Source organism: Trichoplusia ni, chromosome 5, assembly GCF_003590095.1.
Source record: "Trichoplusia ni isolate ovarian cell line Hi5 chromosome 5, tn1, whole genome shotgun sequence".
NCBI classification, from domain to species: Eukaryota; Metazoa; Arthropoda; class Insecta; order Lepidoptera; family Noctuidae; genus Trichoplusia; species Trichoplusia ni.
This window is the reverse complement of record NC_039482.1, coordinates 8,393,838-8,406,181: the sequence shown is the minus strand read 5'-3', so window position 1 is coordinate 8,406,181 and position 12,344 is coordinate 8,393,838. Positions and strand designations below refer to the sequence as shown.

Sequence of the window (12,344 nt, the reverse complement as noted above, 5' to 3'; positions counted from 1 at the left end):
CTTAAAACGGACAGAACATATGCATGTTAATTTATGTGAAGTAAAGATTTATTTAAATAAATACTAACTACCCTCCTTGCACGCACTGTTAAACAAACCCGTATTTATTAATTAGTATCAACAAGAGCCGCTATCTACGTCTATGCGCATTTCAAATACAATCTTACAATAATTAACAATTTTCATTATAATTACTAACATTTATACTATTCCACGCACACTCTTTGAATTTCAATATGAACTTATGATAACAAATCGTAACATCTCTGTAGAAACATGTATTTTTGTAGTTAAATAAGATTTTATGTCTTAAATACGTTTTAAATGGTATGTAGCTAATGGGAATCGCTCAAATGTATGAAAATGTATCTAGTTTGTAGTTTAGAAAAGTCACGAGACCTATTTGTCACTTCCATAAAATGTTACTATTACATAAAGTATTAACGATGATAGGAAAACCATTATAAATAGATTTAGCTTGTCTTTTGATCACGTGTCTCGTCGCAAGCCGTGCATTTCTACACATCGTCAACTATTTTAATGTTTTAGTCATTTAAAATTGAAATAAAAGGGCATTTAAAATTTGAAACTTGTTATCATAAGTCCATAGTAATTAATTTAAAATAATTTGAATTGTTCAACAATATATAAACAGGTTAATATATAAACTATTAACTGCATAATAGTGATAACGGTTTAGTTTCAGTTTGAAAAGTTGCCAGGTATTGGTCTCTTACTTGTCTCCTGTATCAAGATCCCTCGATACTTTATGTTACTACTATTATGCAGACAACAGTATGTCTGGAAGACGGTTGCTTTATTCACGCGAAGTTTTTAAATTATTATACTATTGGCAAGAATTGTCTTGAACTTTCAAGTATTTAGTTGCTCTGTCCCAATGAACAATCCTATATCGATATAAATTGTGTACGTGTCAGGGTCTCGATCTTAAATTTGCAATTTGATCAATGGGTTTAAGGAAAAAAATACTGAAATGCTATGCAATCTCTTATTAACAGTCCAGATATTCGGATTAATTGAGTACAGATAAGGCAGTGTTATTGCGGTAGTTTGCATCGCGTTCTCATGGTGAAGGGTGAAATACTCTGCTGGTTTTAGTCGGTGAGAGTCAGCATATCTCTCTCCTTCCTTAAGACTGCTAAGGACGGGGGAGAGGTATTAGAGATACTCTTCTGACAGTCCATGAGGTTGCATGGGTAAGCAGAGTTCTTCGCATAAATAAAGCAATACACAAGAATTATATAAATTGAACACAACATACGTATTTGATTACCATATGAACTAAATACTTTATATTTCACCTATATCATTAAACTTTAATATAAAAATATAATAAAAACAATACAAAATGCTGACATGATTATGGAGTATTATTATTACAATAATATCACTATGATTTTATTTATATTTTTTTACTTATAAGTAAAATTGGCGGGTTGTACTATGTACATGGCTGTCTCGTGACAGTTCTAAGATGGCGAAATAATTTAAATAAATATAATACTGTTAGTGACGAAATTATTGAGATTCTTTTTAAATAATTTATAATGTTATATTATGTAATTTTGTTGTACGCTGTACAGTCAAATTAATATTTAATGATGCATTATCGTAATTCAAAATCACTTGGCTATTGGATAGATTTTTAAATTTTCTAGATTTTAAGAAAAAGGCTGGTTTTTGTTTCGATTATTCAGCTTTTTAGGTACCTATTGTAATAATTATCCTTTTTGTAAACATTAATATGGTATTTCGAATTCCAATAAAGCATCAATTAATTAATATTGTCAATTTGACTGTAACACATTTAAATATTTTTTATAATTAAAAAAGATACTTGCTTTAAATGGCAAGAAAATAAATTAAATTATAATTTCGATACATTTGCCAAGTTAATATAATTTTAGGAGCTTTTATTGGCTTCATGTATCAACGAAAAATATCACAACGCTTATTATATTTGCGAGTTTTAATATAAATATAACAAAAATTAGGTATTATTTAATAATAAAAATTGTTTCTTGGGCTACACTTTATTTCATTATTAAATTTGCATTTCTCATTTTAATTATGTGTATTATTTTGTTGAGTTGGCAACACATTTAAAATCACTATTAGCAACACCAAACAAACACATCAAAACGAACAAAATAAAGAAAATATTCTAGTACAAAAAGAAGTATTTTTAGACCAATGCTCATCATTCACAATTTATTTTAATTAATTATTATTATTAATTGCTAAACCACGTCTAAATGTCACTATACACCGAGTTCATAGGCAATTGTTAGGCGAACGCTTATAATAAGGTTTTATTATCAATACTTATTGCGAAACATTGAAATATTTGTCTATTAACCTAATTTATTGAAGATATCTTTAAATTGCAACCGAGTGTTACTTGATAAGGCTATCGTGACCGCGATATATCTTTAAAAAGGTATTTTTGCTTTAACATTGTTTCTGTGAAGAGTTGATTTTTAGCCAGCCAAAGGCAACGAATTGATTTTACAGCTTCCCCATGTTTTTATACACTCACTTTTCTTGTTTGTTGATCACTCCGGTTGGATTTTTGCAACTCAATTTTGAGGCGCTGTCCGTTAAGCTAGCAGGCTGTTTTTTTTTACGGTAACTTCAAATCCAATGACAATGCAATTTAAAATAAAAGCGATTACCGATTTTGATAGAATTTTAATGAAGTGACATTTAAAAACTTCGGTATTTAGGTTTTATTTATAACCTATTTTAATGACTTGCTAGATCAAAACCAGACATGATCATGACCGCCAGACGTGAAGTAACGTAAGATGGCCCTAATTTCCAGATAACTTGATGTGACTGTTTCAGTATAGTTTCAGGTAGCATCATCATCATCAGCCTAGCCTTTTTCCAACTATGTTGAGGTAAGCTAAGTACCTGTTTTTACAAGGAGCGACTGTCTATCTGACCTCCTCAACCCAGTTACCTAGGCAACACGATTCCCGTTAGTCAGGCTGTTTATCACACTTTCTAGCTTCTGACTACCCGTAACGACTGTCAAAGGTGTGTTAATAACAGACCATATCACGCGTAAGTTAACCTGTGATCGATCAACTTGTGCAGTTATAGTTTAGCTACGTAGCACATATTTATTTAACATACGATTTCGGATAGTTCTATAAAATTACTCTATTAACGATGGAATATTTACCCCTTACTTCATATGCCTATAGTAATATTTTATATTTCCTCCTCCCCACAACGTCTCTGAACTAACAGCGTAGCAACAACTCGAATGACTTTAACTAAATGTACTTGTGACATGAGGATTATAAAGCTGGGTGTACACTGTGCGACGATTTTTTTACTATAAGACGAATATGTAAATTTGATAGCTTTCCTAAACCTTATAGTTAAGAAATTTGTTATCAGGTAGGGTGTTAAATCGTTTATTACATTGTTTTTGTTCATGTATATGTTTTGATCGGTAGTTTACCTTACAGGTAATATTTTTTTTAACTAGGAAGTTAACTAAACCGTTTATTACAATTTTTTGTTTATTTATTTTGGTTTAGTAAAGAGATTTTAGCCCAGAAGTGGGACAGCTTATAGTTTCAGAAAATTACACTTATATTTATTAATACTCACAAATTTCACGAAAAAGTATTGCAAATCATTTGATGTAACGATATGAAAACTTTATTTTTTAATGGCAACACAATCAATAGTCACAATAATGGCAACACTCATCGCACAGTGTAGCCAACTTTACTTTGATATGTGTACTAATCGACGAACAAGCGTTTATTATTTATTCTGAATAGCTTTTATAATCGTATCATAAAATATGTATTTTATATAAACAAGACATTTTGAAATATATTGACGTATTTGTACAGAATGTATGATAATATAAAAATGATAAGTAAAGTCCTTTTCTAAATGAGGAGGTTAATTTTAATTAATGAGTAGAAATAACTGTTTTGTTCTGTACTTGGATTGATAGATAAAATTAAATTTTAGTTGCAGCATTTGTAAATTATATCTAATATTGATTAAAAACAATTATGTAATTGAGTGTACTTATAAATTTATATTTTATAAATAATTGCTAAAATAAAGACTTAGCTGCTTTTTAAATAAATTATCCAGTTTATAATATACAATCGCAAGAAAATAATCTAATTTTGAGAGAAATTTATTATACACGTTTCAATAGAATCATCGAATTATATTAATTAATAATGTTATTATTATTATTTTTGTATATATTATGTCTAATAAATAATAATAGAGAGATCGGCTCTAACTTAAAACTATCAGATCGTAACGTCATGTTTTATTAATTGATCACTTTGTTTGGCAAGTTAAGGCCTAATATTTATCTAAATTAATAAGTATTTTATTTAAATAATAATCTTGTCAAATAACTTGAATATTTTCCGACACAGTGTTACTATAGTTAAAAATGATTTGGACATCTAGATTTATCGTGCATTTGCAGTATTTTTATGCGATGATATATTTTTATGTATTATATTTTTATGTATACTAAGGTTTAGACGATGTCGTTTTGAAACTTTTCTACGTGCTACAATGCAATATGCACGATATTTCTCAGACCGTCTTTAAAAGTTTTTAGGCGTAAGTCCTGAGAATCGTACGATTTATATTCGTCTTTATACTTCTTGGCATAGGGTTGATTTCAAAAATATCTTCCAAAAAGATGACTTCTGCATGTTTTGAATCAGTGTTTCATGTTTCAATTTTAAAATGTAATTTTTATCTATATTACAGCAAAAATTAACCCTTAAACGCAAAGAAATAGGCTATTAATTTGAGTAAAACTTTAGTAAAATTAATGTTTTGTAAAAATCCGCCAATACATATTTTATTAATATATTTTATATACAGGGTGTTTCAAAAAGTCACAATAGAACTCTAGACGTTTATTGTTCAAACGCCTACAATTTAATGTAATTTTTGTAACATCCTGTATATTATTTGATCACTTTAATTTATACATTGAACAATTGTTCAATTTTTTGTAAACAGCGTGTTTTAAGGCTTGTTTAAATTAAACAATTATTCAAAAATAGTGGTATAGTTACAGAATAGTTCTAATTTGTGTTACTATTGATCACAAGATGGCTTTATTTTAACTGGTGTTTTAAATGACACTACCACTGGTTTAAGTGTACTATTAATGTATTAAGGCTATATTTAACTGAACAAGTAACTCTTTTATTTTTTTTGTAATAATAAAAAGGGAACTTTAATTTTAATTTAAATTGACAGAGACATGGCCCAGTATAATTAAATGAAAATGTACTTATTGTTATAAACTAAGATAATAAATAGGTAATGTTTATAATTAAGACGGGACAAAAATGTACTGTTTACAACAAGGATGATAACTGGCAGTAAAAAGGAAAAATCTTTTTAGACCGTCACATACAAAAATAAAAGACACGTATTTTTTTTAATTAATCAGAAAATTTTAAAATTGACAAAGACAATGTCCTTTAAAATTTAGATATTGTGACGAAACGACTTCGCAAAATTTATACACAGAAGTGTCGTCACACGTTAATTCCATTCACTGTCATATAATCAATTGTTTGCAGGACAAAAGAAAAAATACGTATCCATTATAACTCATTAAACTACAAAACGGACATTAAAAAAGAAATTGTCATGATCCTTATGGAAATATATCAAACTCCTTATAGTTCAACAAATGTAAATTAGAAGACCAGAGATTAACGTATTGTAAACTTTTTTGTTTACAATTAGATAACGACATTAACATATAGGGATGATGACTATTTCTTTGCAGTGTCCGTCTTGTAGTTTTTTGTATAATAATGGATACGTATTTTTTAATTTGTCCCGCAAACATGAATTCACCAAATTACAGTGAATGAAACTTACGCGTGACGTCACGATTGAGTATAAATTTTACTCAATCGTTACGTCACAAGCCCTTCTCCTAAACTTTAAAGCAGTTAATCTTTGTCAATTCTAGTTTTTCTGAAAAAGGAAAAAATACGTGTCTAATACTTTTCAAGTATCTAACTGAGGGACTAATGAGATTTTTTCTTTTTATACCCAGTCATCATCGCTATTGTAAAAAAGGCAGTTTACAAGTCAGTGGTAGTGTTAATACTACATAGTGTAATGGAATGCGTATCTCGATGTACTAAAGACTTACTAAGCGTATTGGTTTGTTTCACTGTTTCTAAACTATTGTTTTCACCGCGGTTGTTGGCCTGAAAATAATTTGTATTGTTAGTTTGGGTTTTAGTAGAACTTTAAACAGTTTTCTTTAAGCGAGTATTTTAAGATCAAATGTATATTAAACTTTGTGTAATGTTATGTTTTCTATGACATAGTATGGGAGCTGATTTTTCTTTTATCACCCAGGAGGTAAAAGAAAAATAAACTGTTTCCAGAGTTAGAATATAATCGTTTAAATTAGAGTCGGTTTAGAATTGAAAATTAGGATACAGTGTGAAAAAATAACATGATCGTGGTTTGGTTGGCGATTTTGAATCTGGTAACGAGATTAACTATATTTTTGGGACATGGAGTATTAAATCCTTAAACATATTTGTCAGTCTGTTTTCAATTTCTAATTCAATAATTTTGCAGATATTGTTTCTCAACTCATCAATATCATTACCCCAATCAAATCTATATGTTTCAGTATAATGCGTGATCTCCCCTATACCTCACCGTGCGTCGTGTTCGTGCTTGTCGTGCGCTACGCCCGCGAGGCGCTCGCAGACGGCCTCCAGCTGCGCGTCCAGCATCAGGGAGGCGATCTGATCGTCTGTTAGCATCTCCACACTGTCGGATAAATAGATAAGTTAAAGGGATAAAAAAAACTGTATTATGTCTCTTTTAACTAGCCAACTGTGTCCCACTGCCGGGCAAGAGCTCCCGGAAAGTCTTTCTACGATTCTCTGCCTGGGCATCATGGAACCAGCCCATTCGGTAAGCGTTTATGTAGGTATTATAATATGGAAACAGTTTTGCTGTTATCAATTAAAAAGTATAAAAATATGCTTAATTTAAATCTCTCAGTAACTGAAGTTTAAGAACATAAATACATTCATATGGTGCAAAGTTTTAGCATGTCATTAAAATAAAACTATGACTGAAAGTTTAAAAATATTTGACCAAACAAAAATACTTACCTTCCAATAACTTTAAAGTTTAATTTTGACCATCAAATCTACCTTTATCCTTTGCTATATTATTATCTAGCCAGTGCCATGCTAACAGCTATATTGTGCGTATTGCTAGTGTGTAGTGTGTACCTGGCGAGGCTGTCGGTGTCGGAGTAGCGCTCGTCCCCGGCGGAGGAGGCGGCGGAGGCGGCGCGGCGCGGGGAGCGCGGCGAGCGCGGCGAGCGCGGGGCCGACGACGAGCCGCGACGCTCGCCGAACAGGGACAGGCCTGGCGTGTATAGGGAAGTGAGTAACTGAATAATTGCTTCATCATCATCGGCCTAGCCTTTTCCCAACTATGTTGGGGTCAGCTACCAGTCTAACCGGTTTCAGCTAAGTACCAGTGTTTTACAAGGAGCGACTGCCTATCTGACCTCCTCAACCCCCTCCTCATACCCCTTGGTTGTCGAGACTGGTTGTCAGACTTTTCAAGCTTCTGACTACCTGTAACGACTGTCAATGATGTAGGAATAACAGCCGGAACTCACAATTTAACGTGCCTTCCGAAACACGGAAAGCTGAATATTTATTTAAGAATGGTTTATTCACGCATATTTATCGAAATCTCCCTATGTTGATGACGGAAATATAGTGTATAAATATCGTATAGCGTACAAAGCACGATAGATGGCGTTGACGTCGAATGAAATGTTGCAATGGTTTTGTTGCATTGAATTGTTTAAGTTCTTGAAGGGCTTAAATGAATATACTAATCAGTATACTGGTCTGTGGCTAGTCGTACAATTTTCAATTAGTACATTTTAAATTACGACTAGCCAGTATACAGATTAGTATATTCATTTAAGCCTTTCAAGAATACATACTTCAAATAGGACAAATTAAAATACTTTTTACCATTCGCGACAGCTTGGAACCTAACCTATCAGATCGATCGTGATGAATAATAATTATTATACAATCATTCCATTCTTTTGCAATGACAAGATTGAGTCACTTGTCAATATGAATTGACTTTTTCATTCGATATGATCATGTTTGCGGACCCAGCTATTGCTGTCTTTCATTCCTCTGATCTAATAGCTGTATAGTAGAGTGTGTGTGGCCTGACCTTGGAACATCTCCTTGACCTTCTCGCCGGTGTCGTGCAGCAGCGCGTCGAGGCTGGGCGGCGCGGCGGCGGGTCGCGCGGCGGCGGGGCGGGCCCGGGCGCGCGGATGATGCGGCGCGGGTCCGCCGCCGACGCGCGGGACTCGCCCGGGCTGGCCGGGGACCACGCCGAGGGGGTGCTGCGCCCGCGGAGGGAACACTTCTCGAAACTCACCTGGGAGTTGTGAGCAATGTTGTAGTTTGAACCTCAATTTAATAATGGGTTTTTTATTGACTCATGGGCGCGCTGCGCGAGGTGTGCCGATTTTTTCGCAACTTTGTGTTGTCGCTCGCTTTAGGCGATTATCGCTTAGGTGTAGACAAGAGACAGAGGCCTAATCAGGGTGTGTTTGTGAAACCCTCCGCAACACAATGATTTATTTCCTTACTGCGGGAGTGATTGCATGTCTACAGATTAGACGTTATAATAATATAACACTTTAAATGTAAGAGAATAGAAAAAGTTCAATTATAAATGTTTTGTGTCATAGGTCATAAGGAATAAATTCATTGCTGGGGGAAGTAGTTTTTTATATAAAAAAAAAATATTATAATTTCAATTGCCCTAACCATCGCAGAAGCCGGCGACTGTCAATGCTACCCGAATCGAAAGGTCAAGATATAACAGTACACGCCTGTTACATGTCTAAACGTTAACATCCAGTCCTGTTCCTTGACACCACGTACATACCTCCTCGGGGCTGGAGTAGTCCAGGTCTATCTCAGTCCAGGTGTCGTTGTCCTGCTGGCGCGCCGCTGCGGCGTCGGCCGCCCGCCGCAGCCACTCGCGCACGCTCGCGTCGGAGCTGCTCTCACACAGCTCCTCAAGCTTGTCGCTACACGTCGTGTTGGTATCGCTGGCTGTGTCTGTTATTGTTGAGCGGTCGATTTCTGCTGGGAAAATCGTGTTTTCTTTTATTAGTTTGTCATCCTTTCTGGTTATTTTCATTGACCTTTCATTTAAATAAAAGGTCGGATATCCCTTTAACCCAGTGGGTCTGGGCCTATGGCATCAAAATTTTAAGGAAGGCAAAATTTGTTTTTTTTTTTTGTTCGAGTCTCCTATCATCCTACGCGCCCACGAGTAAATACAAAAAAAAGTATGCAGATTACGATTGTTAAAAGTTCCACTAATTAAGTTCTATAATTCATTAAATTTTTCATGCTTTACAGCGAATAGGGGTGCGGCAGTCTTTCCAAAACCCAGGACTGTCAACGTAGCAAATCCGACTCAGCGTAAATGGAAATCGAACCTACAACCTGCAGTTTAGCATTTAAGAGTCACGTCACTAACCACCACGCCAACAGTCCAATCAGTTACTATCCCCATCATTACGTCCAAAGGTAGTTTAATTCCATCCTCACCATGCCTAGCCGACTGTCTCCTAGACCTATGCCGGTGTATCTCATCGGAGATCCTCTCGAGGTTCCTCAGGGCCGAGGAGTACTGCTGCTTGGCCTCCGCCACCTGCTCCTCCAGGGTCTGGATGCGAGCCTTCTGGCTCTCTAGCGCTGTATTGATGCGGGCCTTCTCTTCGAAGTATGGTCTGGAATTATATCAAGTTTAAGCGGAGACTTTTAAAGACATGATACACTTACGAGCCGACATAAGATTTCTGGGATATACCTTTTTAGAAGTTAAGGACATTATACTTGTGATTGAATATTAAATGAAATTGTATATTAAACAAAATGACCATGATATACTGAACTGTTAATCTTATCAGCGTTTTGGATGTATCATCTGTTAGCTTGAAAGATAAAATTGAATAAATAAATACCTTTTTAGTGCGTTTGCAAATCAAGTGCAGGTTTTGTTCAACAACTAAGTATGTCTTTGTTCCAAAAAAAAATGTTTTTGGGGGAATCGAACCCCGTTGTTTTAGTACGCTGTGTATGAATGTTCTGTGAGCGGTTATGACTTAACATTTTGAAACTTACGTGACGCGTTAGCTAAGGCAAGCCAACTTAACATTTAACCAATAACTATTGCTACGAAGTGACTATGCTACAAAATACATGCAATACTCTTAACAATTTGTCAAGTCAGTTAATTTGACTGAAGCTCAATTGCTTCGTGTTCTTGTCTAGATCTATATGTGCAGACAAACAGACAGCATGATGTTTACAGGTAATTAACGTTCCGAAGGGTACCCATAGTTTATTTGGTCATAAGTAATTAATTTCATTATCATTTTAATTAGTTATGTACTATCGACCTTTTATTAATTAGTACATAACTAATTAAAATGATAATGAAATTAATTAGAATTAGTACAAATACGAATCCTTACAACTAAGGAATTCTCTTTTTAGATAGTTATCTTTTCTATACCTACCTGTAAACATCAAACCAATAAAACTAAAAACATGCATAATAAAAAAATGCTGTACCAATAGTGAGCATGTCGATGCGGTCGGCGAGGCCTGTGGAAGAGCAAAGTGCGACTAGTGAAGCGAGTATTGTGCGGGTTAGTATCAACGTTCGAATACAGTCAAATACTATTTTAGGTGTAATTTACTTTACATCTCTCACCGTACACACTTTCATTTGTGTTGTTTTATATTTATTTATTATTGTAATCATTTACTAAGTAATAAATAAATAAGTTAGAAAACAAATTGAATTTTAAGTGCAAATTCAACTTTATAATACATAGATGCGCCTTAGAGACTAATAAAACTAATTGGTTTTCTTTCTAAGCGTCCTGACCAATGGACAGACAAATAGTCTGTAGTCTGCGAGGCCTGCGGGACTACCATCACGTCTTAAGAGTTATGTTATTGCTGGACCCCGATTCTGCTATTTACAATGGCCGATGAATGAACGGCAACTTGAATTAATTTGAAACTATTCCTATTCTCTTCAGTATTTTGCCAACACAATAATTGAAAATTCATTCTATTGACCGAGAGTATTCCGCCCCGTACTGAATTTCGAAGTATTGTGTCGGAAAAATGCTTAGAATAATTCGAATAGTATAAATTCAATCCATTTCCATTCATTTATCTGCCATTGTAAATAGCAGAATTGGGGCCCTGTTGTGGAAGAGATAGTCGTACGCCCTCTGTTAAAGTGGCTGACTGACTAAGGAAAGCTAATAATAGTATTTGACTGTACCAACTACATTATGTTAGTTTTAGAAATATTGTCTAAACTAATTTCACATCTACAAGATAAATAGAATCCAAACTTGCATTTAGAAGGAAAACAAATTATTTTGCAATCGCAAGCATTATCTAAGCATTCTCTTAAGTGTGTGAGGAGTTAAAGACTGAGAAAATAACTATAAGATTTTAGGTAAATAATATAGAACATATGCATTTTTTTTACGTTTGGTAGTGCATTGGACTTTATAATGAAGTATTAAAGTTATAAATCCATTCAATCTACAATCGAAGTCCAAATAATGGACTTTAGTTAAGACAAATCACTACAGTAAGGGTATTCAATCATCAAAAAATAGAATTTATCAATGGAATTACTTATTAAAAACGGACGATTGAAAATCAATCCTAAGCAGCATGAAACACGTTACAATATGGCGCCAAAAATGGACCTTACCACAAATCCATACGACTGACCTGGACTTGGCGATATGCCTCTTAAGTCCGCTCTGCAGCTGTTGCACCAGCGCGGTGGCGCGCGGTGCGCGGCCGACTTCGTGCGTTGTGTCACCGTAGCGTTGGCGCGGTCGCTCTCCGCCTACGACACGAAATGATTCAGTAGAGAAGCGACCTTGTTATGCAAGATCTTTTGTAAATGGGAAGTGAGAGGGCGTTAATGAGAATATATACAACTATATATTCTCATTAGACACTCACTCAGGTTTTTACTGGTAGGTAAATCGTAAAAGCATTCGCTTGATAATAGTGAGTTATCAAGCCAACTCTTATTCGTTTTGCTTTTGTACTGCATTCTAGACATAATTTCTACGATCAAAATCATGGAAATCACGTAACGCAAAACTTTGTCGATGGAGTAAAATGAAATCTAGTCTG

At 34.4% G+C, this 12,344-nt stretch overlaps 1 pseudogene; it reads right to left on the bottom strand.

Moving 5' to 3' along the window:
• Positions 1 to 6,065: 6,065 nt before the first annotated feature.
• LOC113493898 overlaps positions 6,066 to 12,344 on the bottom strand; it is a 10,808-nt pseudogene continuing 4,529 nt past the window's right edge.